Source organism: Camponotus floridanus, unplaced genomic scaffold (assembly GCF_003227725.1).
Source record: "Camponotus floridanus strain SB8 unplaced genomic scaffold, Cflo_v7.5 scaffold16, whole genome shotgun sequence".
Classification (NCBI taxonomy): Eukaryota; Metazoa; Arthropoda; class Insecta; order Hymenoptera; family Formicidae; genus Camponotus; species Camponotus floridanus.
The window spans coordinates 2,756,082-2,770,124 of record NW_020229281.1 but is presented as its reverse complement, the minus strand read 5'-3'; the positions used below and the strand labels follow the sequence as shown (position 1 = coordinate 2,770,124).

The 14,043-nt window shown below is 34.9% G+C and overlaps 1 protein-coding gene across 1 annotated transcript in view; it reads right to left on the bottom strand.

The window, feature by feature from the left end:
* LOC105255950 (ras-related protein Rab-37) overlaps positions 1-13,611 on the bottom strand; it is a 146,503-nt gene extending 132,892 nt beyond the window's left edge. The window contains exon 1 of the mRNA XM_011265524.3: positions 13,120-13,611. The gene's annotated coding sequence lies outside the window, so the exon portion shown is untranslated. The remainder of the gene's footprint in view (positions 1-13,119) is intronic.
* Positions 13,612-14,043: the final 432 nt, after the last annotated feature.

Below are 14,043 nucleotides of genomic sequence, written 5' to 3'. Positions count from 1 at the left end.
AAATTAGTGAAAAAAAAACTGACAAGATAATTCAGATGACATGAAATCGGAAATGGAAACCAACAACAGATCAGTATTATATAAATCATGAAAAAATCTCTAGTTTCTAGTATAATTTAATTTAAAGAAATAAATTATAAAATGAATTATAAATATCCAATCCATATCGATTTTCGATTTGATCTAACTATTAATCTTGTTATATTTTACATCCTTTGAACAAGAGAAAAAAAGAATAATCATCTATTATATCACAATAAGTATTATGTACCGCGCCAGGAGGTGGCCCCTGACCTGAATAATCAGCCGAGAGAGAAGGATAAACAACGATCGAGGCAGAACCAAATGCCGACTACTGTCTTACCGCATCCTGCTGTTCTATGTTGCTGCATTGCATGCTATTCTGACGAGGAAAACATAACAAATCTTTAGATTGGAAATACATAAATCACAATCCGATTCAGACGTGATTCTCCCGCTTTAGACGACAAGGAAAGACGATGTCACCATGCAAAGTTTTGATAAAATTTGTCTAAAATGAAGTTCAGATGAATGAAAAATTACAAAGGAATATCAATGCGAATGAGCATAAATACATTAAATATTAATTTTTTCAAATTTTTTTTAGATAATTCTTTATGAACTTTTGTGTATACAATAATTTTTCAAAAAAATTATTAAATAATGTTTTTTTATTGATATTCTTTCTAATCATTCGCATATTCTCGACTGAGCTTTTAAGGAAAACTGTAGTAAACTTTGTTGTAAAAAATTTTGTATAAAAAATAATGTTGATATGATTTTAAAAATGATAGTTGATTTTCACTGCTTGTTAGTCGCGATATATATTAAGCGTCAAATTAATTAATATATTGCTCGATTGTTCACAAATAATTTTGGTTTTAAATTTCTAAATATATATAAAATGCCTGTTTTTGATAAAAAAAACAGCCAGGTTAGAAATTTTCTCTGAAAAATATAAAAAGATAAAAATATCTACAAAAAATATCTAACAAAAGGAGAAGAAGAATTGCTTAAAGGTCAGACTTGAAATCCAATAACCATATTTTTCTATTTTCTCCTCGAAATTCCTGCATCGTAGAATGAGCCGAATTTTCTACAAAGAGCGTAGCGCGCGAGAACCGTATGAGAAAAATCAATAGTTCGGACGCAGGAAAGAGCAGCGTGATAAAATTGTTCGCCCCATCTTTTTCCGACGATAATCAGGCATTTTTCGCGAAGCTGCTCTGACAATTATCATCGATATCGCGCGAATTTTGCGGTCCCTATCCCCGATTGATAAGATCGAAGGTAAGATCGTCGATCGCCCGCCGAACTTTCATCTCAGAGATGGATGAACGCGATCGCGAATCTCATAGAGCGTCACCGAAACGTGCGTACCGACGTACATCCTCGTGCACAGACCTCGTTAAGTCGCCGACAATATTTCAACCGCGGACGACAATTAACGTCCGCGCGAAATTGTGACGGCGCGTCGCGCTCGCCGATTTACGGCCAAGGCCGTAATTTCGGGATCCAGCTGACCGTTTTATCTAGGCAAATGTCCCCATTCTAGCAACGAACGTTCCGTTTATGAGGATATATCGCGAGAATTTATTTTCGCGCGTCCAACGACATTTCCCACAAATCGTATATAAATTAGAGTGAGAAATCGATCAACTACTACTGTTCGAAATATTATGATTTAAACGCGAAAGCTCAATCAAGTTGAAAACGATCGATGTTTCTCTCAAATGGTTTCTATCATTTAAACGAACCGGATAATGCAGTTTGAAAACATAGAACGCGAAAAGATATGTTCTCATTCGTGTCTAAATAACACGCCACACAAGCGTGATAACATGACGCATACAATTGACAGGTTGATAACATGACACGTACAATTTCCTTTCTGACACAGAAATCGTGATGAAAAATGCGGCAAAAAATAAAATAATATATTTGTGAAAAAAAAATCGACGATGACGAAAATGCATACATTATTATTGTTATGAAACACTTAAATTTAGAATGTAAAATCACTGGATCTTCTGTTAATAAACAGGTTCTCTGGCCAATTTGAAATTAAGCGAAAATATAAGAGAAACCATCATTTTTCGCAAATTTCCAATTTTTGCCATTGTATATCTTTGTAACCAAGTCTTAAATTAGAATTCTAATAAACTCTATCTGAAACTCTAATGGGATACAATGCAGTTTCATTAATTCTTAATTTCATAAAGTCTCGTTTGGAAAAAGACATTTTTTTTAAATGCTTATATAAGTCACAAATTATTCATATAATTATCGATGCTTTTGCTGAAAAAATAGATTACCTCTGTTTGCTGAAAATTGTCAAAGAATCAGTTATTAAAGGATACGCGATTATTCTGGGACATTTATTGTATTTGACGTTAAATAGAAAAATATAGTGTTTAATTATTCTGTTATATACCGATCTTGTTGAAAAAAGATATCTACAACTAATTATTTCCCAAAATGTCGCGTAAATTTTACTTTAAAAAATATAATAGCAGCTTTTTTCTATTGGATATATTTAACAAATTTGACACTAGAACTAGATCAAAACGATTATGACAGCGAGATTTTTATTTCCTCTTTATATCAATTATATCAGAATTTAATTATCTTTATCAACGATAAAATCAGAGTCAACGTCCTTCATAAACGAACCGAAAAACTATTAAGGGAGTCTACTAACTAACCTATAGAAAACTAAATCCAATGATCGAAATCCGATATTCTCCCGCGGCTTCGTTAAATTCGTATCATCCAAGATCTTCAACACGTGCGATGCAGGTTCTCCGAGAGCGCACTTGCCACCTGGCGATGAAGTGTCTCTCTTTCTCTCTCTCTCCCTTCCTCTCCTCTCTCTCTCTCTCTCCTCGTTTCTCTGTGTCTGTGCCTTTCGCAGTTACCCGACAAAAACTAGTCGCATGTTTAGCTAAATGCTCTCCCATTCCTTGTCCTTGGTCCTCGTTCTTTTAGATGCTCGGTTGCCGCTGCTACCACGTTTCCATCTCACTGTGTTCGCGTTTCTGATCACCCAACTTCGATAGAAAGGAAGACATGCACGATACGACGATCGCATACCAAAAGCATACCAAAGAAGGTGACTGCGAATCTCTCCCCGAGCACAAGGAAAATCTTGCGGATGATTATGTAATACTTAATGAGGCAGCAAAGATGATGTAATCGCTTGCGTCTTGCTTGTAATTATGAAGATATCTATTTATATAGACACTCACACGTGGAAACCTAATCCCCGCGATAACATATGAAGGAATTACTTGGCAACGAGTGCAGAATGTGTCTTAATTTAGAATCTAAGAATGGATGCGGAATATATAAATATAATCCAACAACAAGAGGAAGCAATAAATATATATAGGGTACCTCAAAATTATCATCCTTTTAATAATAGATTCTTCGTTCAATTTGGATACGATGTTTTTTCAGCAAAAATAACATGGCATCAATTTTTTCAATTAATTGAGCGGTTGAAAAAGAAAGGCTTTTCGTAAATAAATTAAGCTTGGAATTGCAAGATTTTAAAAATTGCATAGTTCAGTTAATTTCAGAGAGCGTTTACTTTAATAGAATTTTAATTTGAGGTTTAGTTATATATATATATATATATATACATAATACATATAAAAATTGGAACATGCAAAAAATAATGACCTTTCTTTACATTTTTATGTTAAAAATTGGCCAAAAATCTGCTATTAAAAATATATTAATAAATAAGGTAATTTTCGGATATTTTGTATACTCGTTATAGATATATACATGCGCATAATTTTCCAACATTAAACACAAATACAATATATTTCCAGATTTCTAAAAGGAAATGATTGCAAATTCCATTCTATTCCGCGATTAAATTTCGCGAGATAAAATATCGCACGGTAATCGATATAATTATATCAATCATATTCTGCTGCGGAAGTATTTTTAGGAAGGAAAGTACTTCTTTGCGATACTTTATCTATCTAACGTTATCGATTTGCTCGTCTATCGGTATTGTCCTTCAAAGAGAGAGTTTTCTCTTTCTCGCTCTCTCTCTCTCTCTCTCTCTCTCTCCCTCTCTCTCTCTCTCTTTCTCTTCTCGTGTCACCTAATCGTTCGTATTTTTCGCAATGAACGTCACTAAAATGTTGCGAGTCAATATAATTTGATATGACAAAAAATCGACATCTCTTTCTTTCGATATGATGGAAGGATAAATAGAAATATGTGACTTATTCTCTGAAATTGTTCCTTCGAAAAATTGCATTTCAAAAAGTATTTTTGGAACGTTTGACAAGTAAATCTATAATTTATTAAAAATATGTTGCATCAATGTTTCAACAAATATCTAGGATAAGAAAAAATGCTCGATGTCGGAAGATATTCGATGTAAAATAAAGAAAATTAATATAAAAATGTTCATTTTAGCGATATGCAAATACTCGTAAAATTCAAATTGAAATTTGATTGTCCCCAAATTATAGTGAGTTTAAATAATTTTCAATCTCCTTAATTTTCGTCAGCATTGGATATATCCTGATGTATTTAAATCTTTGTCAAAATTGATTATTTAAATTAATATAGAATATACCGATTATTTCCGAGATTTCTCCTCTTCTAACGTTATTAAAAAGAATTTTAAGCGAATTAAAGTAATGTAAATAACAAGCAATTCTTAAGAACGTATCTTCAGTTTCTAATTCTCTAACATGTAATTAATATGAAAATAATGAAAAAATCTGAATAAAATTTACAATCCTTCTTTTTGCGAATCGAAGATTAAATATTTGAAAATTTCGCATAAGATTTTATTTTTAAGTAAGGAAAAGTTGGGACTTTTTTCCAAACATCAGAAACTGTTTGCATTTAGATATCTTAACACAAATGTTGGGTCCTATCACGATATCATTAGCATCGCGAAATTTGCGAATAAAATCGCGAGGATCATCCGCGACTTTTCCTCGACGCTAATCGACGTCTTCGGGGATAAGACTGCGAAAGAGAGTCGCGAGTTACGAGAGCGAGTAAACGGGAACGGCGCACCGTTATGCCATATGGTGCCGCGACTGCAAATGGCACGCGACTATTCATAGTCGCGTAGTCGCGACTATGAGTATATTATGACGTCACTTCGTTACGCGCCATCAAGCGTCACAATCGCCGATCGCACTTCCGTCCGCCGCTAAACGGCGGGGCGCGAGAGGACGACGTCCTCTCAAGGTGAGAGACCGGCTGGCCGGCGATTGTAAACGGGGCCAATTATCGTCGCAAAACCGACGGATAAGGATGCATCCATCTCGCTCCCTCGAGAGAGTCGATCCCCCGGGAAACGCAGAGATAGCATCTAATTACGGGTCGCATCCATGACCGACAATCTTTGGTTATCCGCGGCTCGTTAGTACCGGTGATACACACAAATACACACACAAATGCACATCCATACACACACACACACACACACACACACTTTCATTCTCTCTCTTTTTCTGTCTTGTCGCAGGAGAGCGCGTCGCGACGCTGCCGTCAAAATGGAGTCTCGCGCCCCGACATATTTTCCCTTTCGACGCATATGGTGTCTACTACGATTTTTTCATGCCCATGATTTTTTCCACATTGTTAATTATTCCGACATGTAAAAGTTCTAAAAATGTTCGAGGGTGGTATATGTAGAGATTATTAAATTTATAAAATTATAGAAGAAGAGAGACGAAATAATTAAATAATTATTTAGAGCCTATATAATAAGAAATGTCGGTACTTTGACACATTCTCTCCTAATCAGATATATAAATGATCAGACACTAGTTTTAGATCATTTGATTTATCATATATGCGTATGAATTGTTTGTTTTTTTTTCATTAAACAGCACATGCCATTACGAATCCTTTTTTAACAATTGTTATATATTCTTTCTTTATCAGATATGCATATAACAATGTACACTTACAATTTACATAGATAAGTAATAAAAATTGTAAATAAAATAAACTTCATTAAAAAATTCAGTACAAGTGTAACATTGCAGTTCTGAATCATGCTAGCACGATACAAATTTATATTTTTATCCACAGAAAGATGCCACACATACCAGAAATTTAACGATTATACTTTAGTTTTATTGATATCAGAGAATGTGGATGAAGAATCTTCTAGCTCTTGAATATTTATTACAGATCATATAGTTGTCTTAAAACGATTCATTGTTTTTTAGAGGCGCTATTGCATCTAGTCAGAATAATAGAAATATTACGCATTGCAATGTAAATAATAAAATTGCAAGTAACGATTCATATCTTTTACTTCGTATCAAATATATAAATTCAGTTCATTATTTTAATATATTCACATTTATAAACAAATGATAACAATTAAGGAGGTAAGGAAAAATAGAACGAGAATGTGGGAGCAGACATATTGGCAAACACAAGTAATGGAAAATGTTTCTAAGAGAAACATTTTACCAAGACACATTAATACATGAAAGAAGACATTTATAAAATTATCTTTACGAAAGAAATTACGCGCACGCAATGACAAATCACGATTATTTCGAACTCGAGGCACTCAAGAACGAAGGTGTATGAAGTTTGTTCGATTCTTTCGTGCGCTCTCGACAGCCTTTTGCTCGCATCTCTCTTTTTCTCTTCTCTGTCTCTCTTTCTCTCACTCTCTCTTGTTCGCTCAGTTCTCTTGATCGCGAAGAAAGACCGCCGCGTCATCGTGCCATTCTCATCCCTACAATGGACAGGCGTGTGTCTAATTAGCAGTTGCCAGCGGCATTCACGGTAGAAAGCGTTTGGAGGAAGAAGGAGAGAAATTCCTCTCTCTCATATAAGAACTACGATGGAGATTACGCGCTGCCGCCTGAAATGACACTACAACATCCCGCGCGGAGAGAAAAGAAGGGAAAAATCGAAAATAAACTCAAGAATGAAGAGTAACACGTGTAATCGTAATAATATTTTTATGAAACCATACGAATATTTATTATCCACAATTTTTAAAAGATACTTTATCGTATCTGATACATCGCGTCTGCGTCAATATTGACTTATCTATGTTCATTTACCGATCCACTATCACCCAACATCCACATCTAATTATAAAACAGATCTTTTCTTCAAAAATTTCTCATTCATCTAATATCTATATAATATTAAGTCAGGCTTTTACTTTTTAAATCATAACAGTTAGTATTAATTTTTTAATTAAAATATATATTTATATCTATGTAATTTTGGCCCATCTTTCGCTCATAATAATTATAATATATAATTATAATATATAATTATAATAATATATAATAAATTATTACGTAATTTAATTCACTTTCTCTTTCATTTATTGTTTTCTCTTGTAAAATGTAAAATCTTGTCAATCCTCAATAAAACAAAAACACTATTACTCATCTTGGCATAGATTGATGCATATGTATTTCTCGTAAATGCGAAAGTTTGTGTGCAATATTGAATATTGATGCAGAAAAACATTTAATGAATGTGTGATAGGAGATGAGAGAATCTTCTATCGGAATATGTCGAAATTAATTACAATGCATCATATAATTAAACATACATGTAATTATGAATTTTTCTGATAAATGTGCAAACTTTTCTTTTAGTTTTTGTTTCTTCTAAATAAAACAATTCTCTAAATTTTCTAAAAAATGCAAATGATTAGAGAATTATTAGATTATTCAACATGAACTATTACTCAAAATGCATGATAAATTCAGGAAGGAAATTACACGGATGAAAAAGAAAAAACATCCGGGGGGCTTTTCGAGAATGAGACTTGCAGCCACGATCACACATTTGTCGAATTCGCTCCGTGAGGGGTGGTTCCCTGATGAGCGGATGAAAGGATCGAGGCTTTTTCTCTTTCCCGGCGACCCGCATGACTGGTGTTTCGGACACAATAGAGTGTGTCGGTACACCTACGTAAAGTATACGTAAAGTATACCAGGTTGACTCGTGCCCGCGAAAAATGTTAATAAGTGTTTCTCCGAGAGTCTCTCGAGAGAAATTAACAGGTAATATTTTGAGCACGAACCCTTTGTGCTTCGGGGTATTTTGGAGAAACGAATGTTCCTTTTATCGGGCAAAAATCTTGTCCAAGTTTTAAAATAATTATAAACGTGATAATTAATTTTCATTCGTTATTGTATCTACAAGTCGCAATTATTTAATTGTGAATGGGAATTTTGATAAAGTATCTCTACGAAATTTTTTAAAATCGTTATCAATAATTTTTCTTTCTCTATCTCGATATACGACAAGGAATCGTGAACTTCTAAGTGAATCTATCGTATGATTACATAATAATGAATACTTCTACTTTTTACGCAATCTGTGAGTGCTTTTAAACATAAGCTTGCACACTTCGAAAAAAAACAAGCGACAGGAGCAATCGAACTGACATCGCGACGTGTCTTTCGGAGGCGCTATCGTCAAAGAGAGATAGATTCGTTCTGATTTACATCTTACTAAATAGACGGTTCTTGCTCACGCTTCGGAATTCCAGGGTGGAAGGACAGGGTAAAAGGACGGTCGTAGAACACTCGCGAAGAAAGGAGAGAGAGAGAGAGAAAGAAAAAAGAAAGAGAGAGAAAGCGGAGAGGCGACAAAGATCGACAGGGATGGCGAATGAATGAGAGTAGCGCCGCGCTGGCGCGGCTCTGGAGTGAAAGAACGGTCGAGAGATATATCGGGTGGGGCTGACATAAGAGAGGAAGAGAGACGGGCGACGGGAGTGCGAGAAGGAGAGGATTATCGCCGGACGATTGGTTAAGTGGGGTCCACGGTCCACACGGCTACGTAAGCGAGGTCACACGCATTTCGAGTACGTTTCGAGGAGACCTTGTCGCGAATTCTTCGGCAGTTGATCATCGATATTTTTCTCCGCGCAAATATGTATAATAATCGTACAATTTTTCTCTTCCTTCTAAATATTCGTAATATTTAAGATATTATGAAATAATCGACTTCTATATCGGCGAGAAGAGCGACTGCAATCTATGTTTACACGTGTCAGTTGAAAAAATGGATCGTGAAATGAAAAAATCGTAGGATCTTTGTCATCTGACGCGTTTGACAAATTTCACTTGGACGAAAAAAATGAATGTAAATAATTATAAAATCTATTACATCTTTTGTGCTATTAATATATGAACGAATTTAAAAGGATTGCGTTTGAATGGAAAGAGAAATGATATAAGACTTGCGAGATAGGCCAACAGACTGCAAACCCAATCATATTCAAGAAAAGTAGCTGAAGCTTGAGAAGCGTTAAGCAATCTAATGTAACCTATGTATGAAAGAGGAACAAGAGGAAAGAGATAATATTCAAAAGCCGATTGTTTTATCGCGTTTTATTGCTGCGAAGTGCCGCAATCATCTCAGTTTGTCGCCAAAGAGAGAGAGAGAAAGAGAGAAAGATGAGGAGACTTATGCTCGGTTTTCACGAGTCTCCGGTGTCGCTGAGTAATCCTATCCTCGGGCACAATTTAGCCCGGACATAATGTCGCTCGACTGGTAGCGCGAGAGTAGTGTTCGTCGTATTAAAAAAAAAAAGTCACTAATTCTTTCGCGCCCCCGCTAAGTCTGGCGAGCAATCGTATGAATAATCATTCGCGCGTGTGCGAATTTCATCTTATCCACCGATCACTTATACATACAGGGAAGCAAAAAAGTCTCGATTTTTTAAATATATTGCGAAAACTAAACTTCGTTCAAACTCGAGTAGAGATCTTCGGAACTTTAATATGAAATTTTTCCTTCTACGGAGAAATTGTAACGAAAATTACACGTTTCATTTCGAGAAAGTTTTGTGATTTACGAGTGTGCATACGCAAAACACACACACACACGCAAGTTTCATTCAGTTTAAATTCATTCGAACTAACTTCCCTCTTGCTTATATACACCCCTCGCTGCCACGTATGTATCTGTCTATAGGTATTCCTTTACCCTTGCGATGCCGCGCCATTGTAACTCTGTCGGCCCGTGCCGAGGCGTCTAATATCCGACCTGCGTACGACTACCTGAGCATCCCGGTAAGTAAATTCTCTCTCTCTCTCGGCCCGTGCCACGGTCCTAGTCCTATGGAAAATACCCAGCAAAATCGGTGACAGCTGCGCTGGGTACAGCTCCATGAAAGAAAATTAATATCTCGCGCTTTCTACGAAATATTTACTGCATGCACTGTAAATCTTTTTAAGCAAGAAAGAGAAGAAGAAACGCGAGATAAGAATATACGAGGCAAAATAAAAATTTCAATACGCGATATTGAATATTTAAATATAATTTAAATAACAAGTATATTAAATTATTTAAAAAATAATATTAAAAAAAAATAAAAAGTGACGATGTCCATATAATGTAGATATCATTCTTTTTTGCCTCGTTTATAGAGTCTTTCATTTGCCACCTCGGCAGCGTGCCAAGATTAGAGGAGAGAGAGTTACAACACGTTCGACAGCTCGCAGGTACCGAAGGTGTGCGAGCTGGGGCGCCTTCCGGGGTCCAGATTACGTCAATTCGGCTTACACACGTGCCTTTATCCAATACCTAATACATATCGCGCACGGAAGCATTTAACCCGGAATGGATATAAGAGTTCGTGAGCGAGCTAAGCAGAGAGGTGCAGCCTAGTAGAGGAAAAGCGTCCGCGTTTGCGTGTACAAGCTGCGAGCGTGCGTCATTGGCGCGTGTCACCGGAGGCAGCTGCCGGTTCGTCCGCTCATTGTGTTCGAAAAAAAAAAGAGAAGAGGGAAAACCGTTTCCCCCTCCCCCTGCCCTCCTCCCTCGAGGGTAGCGGGGAGGTGCTCGCTGGTATATATCGCGTATAATAGCCAAATTATAGAGCGAATTTCGAGTGTGCGCGAGAGGCACTCGAAGCAGGAATTAATCGTCGGCTTCTCTCAACCGTACTATAATTTCCAGTATTGCGTAAGACAAACCGTCTATTTCGTCGTCTACGTTTGTTGTAATCGACGACAACAATGTATGTGAAATACGGAGCCACTAAAACGAAGCTGACGATAAAAGTACGAAATATTTTACTCTCTTTCTCTCTTTTAAAAAGCAAAGAATATATTTAGACAGCGAAAAGAATTTGAAAAATATTTAATTAGAATTGAAGGAAATTAGCTTAAGATCTCAAGATCTATTACTTGAAAAAAGAAATATCAATTATAATATTAGGAAACGAAACTATCGCAAGATATATTTCGCGAATAGTAATTGAGCAGAGAATAACTTGTGTTTTTCTCCAAGGCAATAGGGCGCATAACCGATATGTATAAAATGAATTCGATCGATGAATAAAATGTGCGAGGTTGGAGATTGTATTTGTATTCAATAAAACAAAAGCACACGTAATAATTGAATCGCGCGACCGTAAAGCAAATTCTAAAGAAGCGCGTGTCTCGCGTAGATACATTTCCGATGCGGCAATTTTGTCGGGTGCAAAAAGAGTGTTACGCTGTGCATTACAGCGAGACAATGGTTTCATTAATAAGTGCGTACGCAGAAACGAAAAATTACATTCTCGCAGATTATCCGTGCACGCATATTTTTTGCACGCTGCTGATCGCGTAGAAAAATTTCTAATGGAAATTTATTTCCCGAAAACATCATGGAATAAAATAGCAATTACATATCGAATAAAATCACCTATAAAGTATTATTTATGGTTGATTATACGTCAAATATTTTATCGTTCGGCATCTTTCCGGATGAAAATATAAATTTGTATTTTATCAATGCGATCTAGAATTACCCGCATACAAAAATTTCGGAGATATAATTGCAATCTAATTTTCCAGGAAAATTATAGGTAAAATCTATGAAAATTCAGATCAAAAGTAATAAATTTTAAAATTTGTAGCGATTATAGCGATTTTACGTGAGAAACCCAGAAAAATCTCATTTCATTTCTCTAATCTTTTTTTAAAATTCTTTTTCGATTTCCATTTTATTATCATTCAATTTCGATTTGATTATATTAAGTAGAATATTTAAAACACTTTATTTATTTGAACATTTATAAGGTACCAGTCGACGTTAATCGATATTAAATTTAATCAATATTTAATTAATAATTTTTTTGTGAAAAATACGAATTTATCAGATAAAGTCAATTTATCAATTAAATAACAAAAAATTTAAATATTCTAATTTCTTTATAGAGATAGAATAAAATTAAAAAAATGATAAAATAGATACTATCATTTTTATTATTAACTGCGTTTTGCTTTATACCCTTTTCATAACGAAAATTTAAATGCGATACATCGCATAGATAAAGAGAGATATATATTTTTCAATTTTATTCTATTAAAAGAATTTAATACAGCTGGTTAAAAATGGAATTCTTTATCCGATTCTTCACAGAAGCATATTAATTTTACAATTGTGCAACCATCGAAAGTGTTCTCTCTCTCTTTCTCGTTTACTTGCTGGGAATATTTTTTTTTACATGTCGCGGTAGCGATCGACGACAAAAATATGGAACAAGGATAAAAGCACGCGTACAACACGCGAATGCAGGTAAATGCAATTCGATCGACACGATATTTACGATGCACACGTATCTGACAAACAAATATATATATGTTAATTCATGTCGCTAGTTCGCACGATTGATTTTTTCAAATGAAATCTCTTCTGCATCAAGCGCGATGTACTCTTTTTTACTTTTAATTAAAGAATTATTAAAAGAATATAGAGTATTACAAATTTATAATACGGCAAAAATAGGGAGAAATAATTCCGAGAGATATATCAACGAGAATTATATAATTACAATTCGATAGAAAATAATTATTTCAAACTCAAGAAAGAGAGTGTAACACTTTCTCGTAATTCTTTCGATATTAAATTATTAACTTTCTGCCACTGTAAATATTTTATAAAATATTTTAATATTTTATATATTTCCAAAAACAATTAGCTTGGGTTATTTTATATAGGTTATGTAGGTTATCTAGATCGCATATACAACGATTATAACTACCTAAAGTTTTCGCTATCGAATAGTTAATAGTCTATAGATAAAAATTAATCAAATTATAGATTACTCACGGTATTGTTCCATCCCGATTATGACTTCATTCCATTCCATTCCATTGCCCGATGCCTCCAGGTCTTCTCGTCCTTCTTGTTTGTTTCATATTGCTTCATCTTCTCTGGCACTCACTCGCGAAAACACTCACGATTAATTATCCAAAACCGCGCACTAATTAACCGAATACGATCGCGAGATACTTTACATCGCACCCTCGATGTGTTAATCGAACACAACGCGCACTTTATTTTATATTGCGGATTAAAAATGTGAAAATTACGACAGTTACACGAACCTGTGATCCGCTCGGTAAAAAAAAATTGTGGTTAACTTCACTATCAGTGTTACCAACGCGTTAATTTTACAATAATTTTAGCTTTCGTTACAAGCGATAGATATATAGGTTATACAGGTTAGAAAGAAGAATAGATATTCGGAGACTGCAATATATGAGAAATTATCGTCTCTCTCCTGTTTTGTCGACTTATGCGATTGATTTCGATCAAATAAATGACTCAAAATGTGCAGCCGATAAAACCACCGATTGCTTATTACTTAAAGACGTAGCTCTGGACAGGCAGTTTCGTACTCGATGACTGAAAACTTTGAGAATGACGTCAACAATGGTCCTAATGCGCATCTGCGCATTATCGCGCGATATACGACGCGAGTTAATGGTTAATTAAATCGTGATAATCAAGAAAATGAATTAGTTTGAGTTGATAATTGTTAAAATCGTAAGAAATATAAAGATAGCAAAATTAAGTAAAAGATAGATACTCGGAGAATATATTTTTAAGAATCTTGCGATTTTAGGTTGTAATATATTAATACGTATATATTTTGTAACAACACGAGTAAACTGCACATTATCGCGTGATTTTACGACGTGAGTTAATGGTTAATTGAAACGCGATAATCATGGAAACGAATTAGTGTGA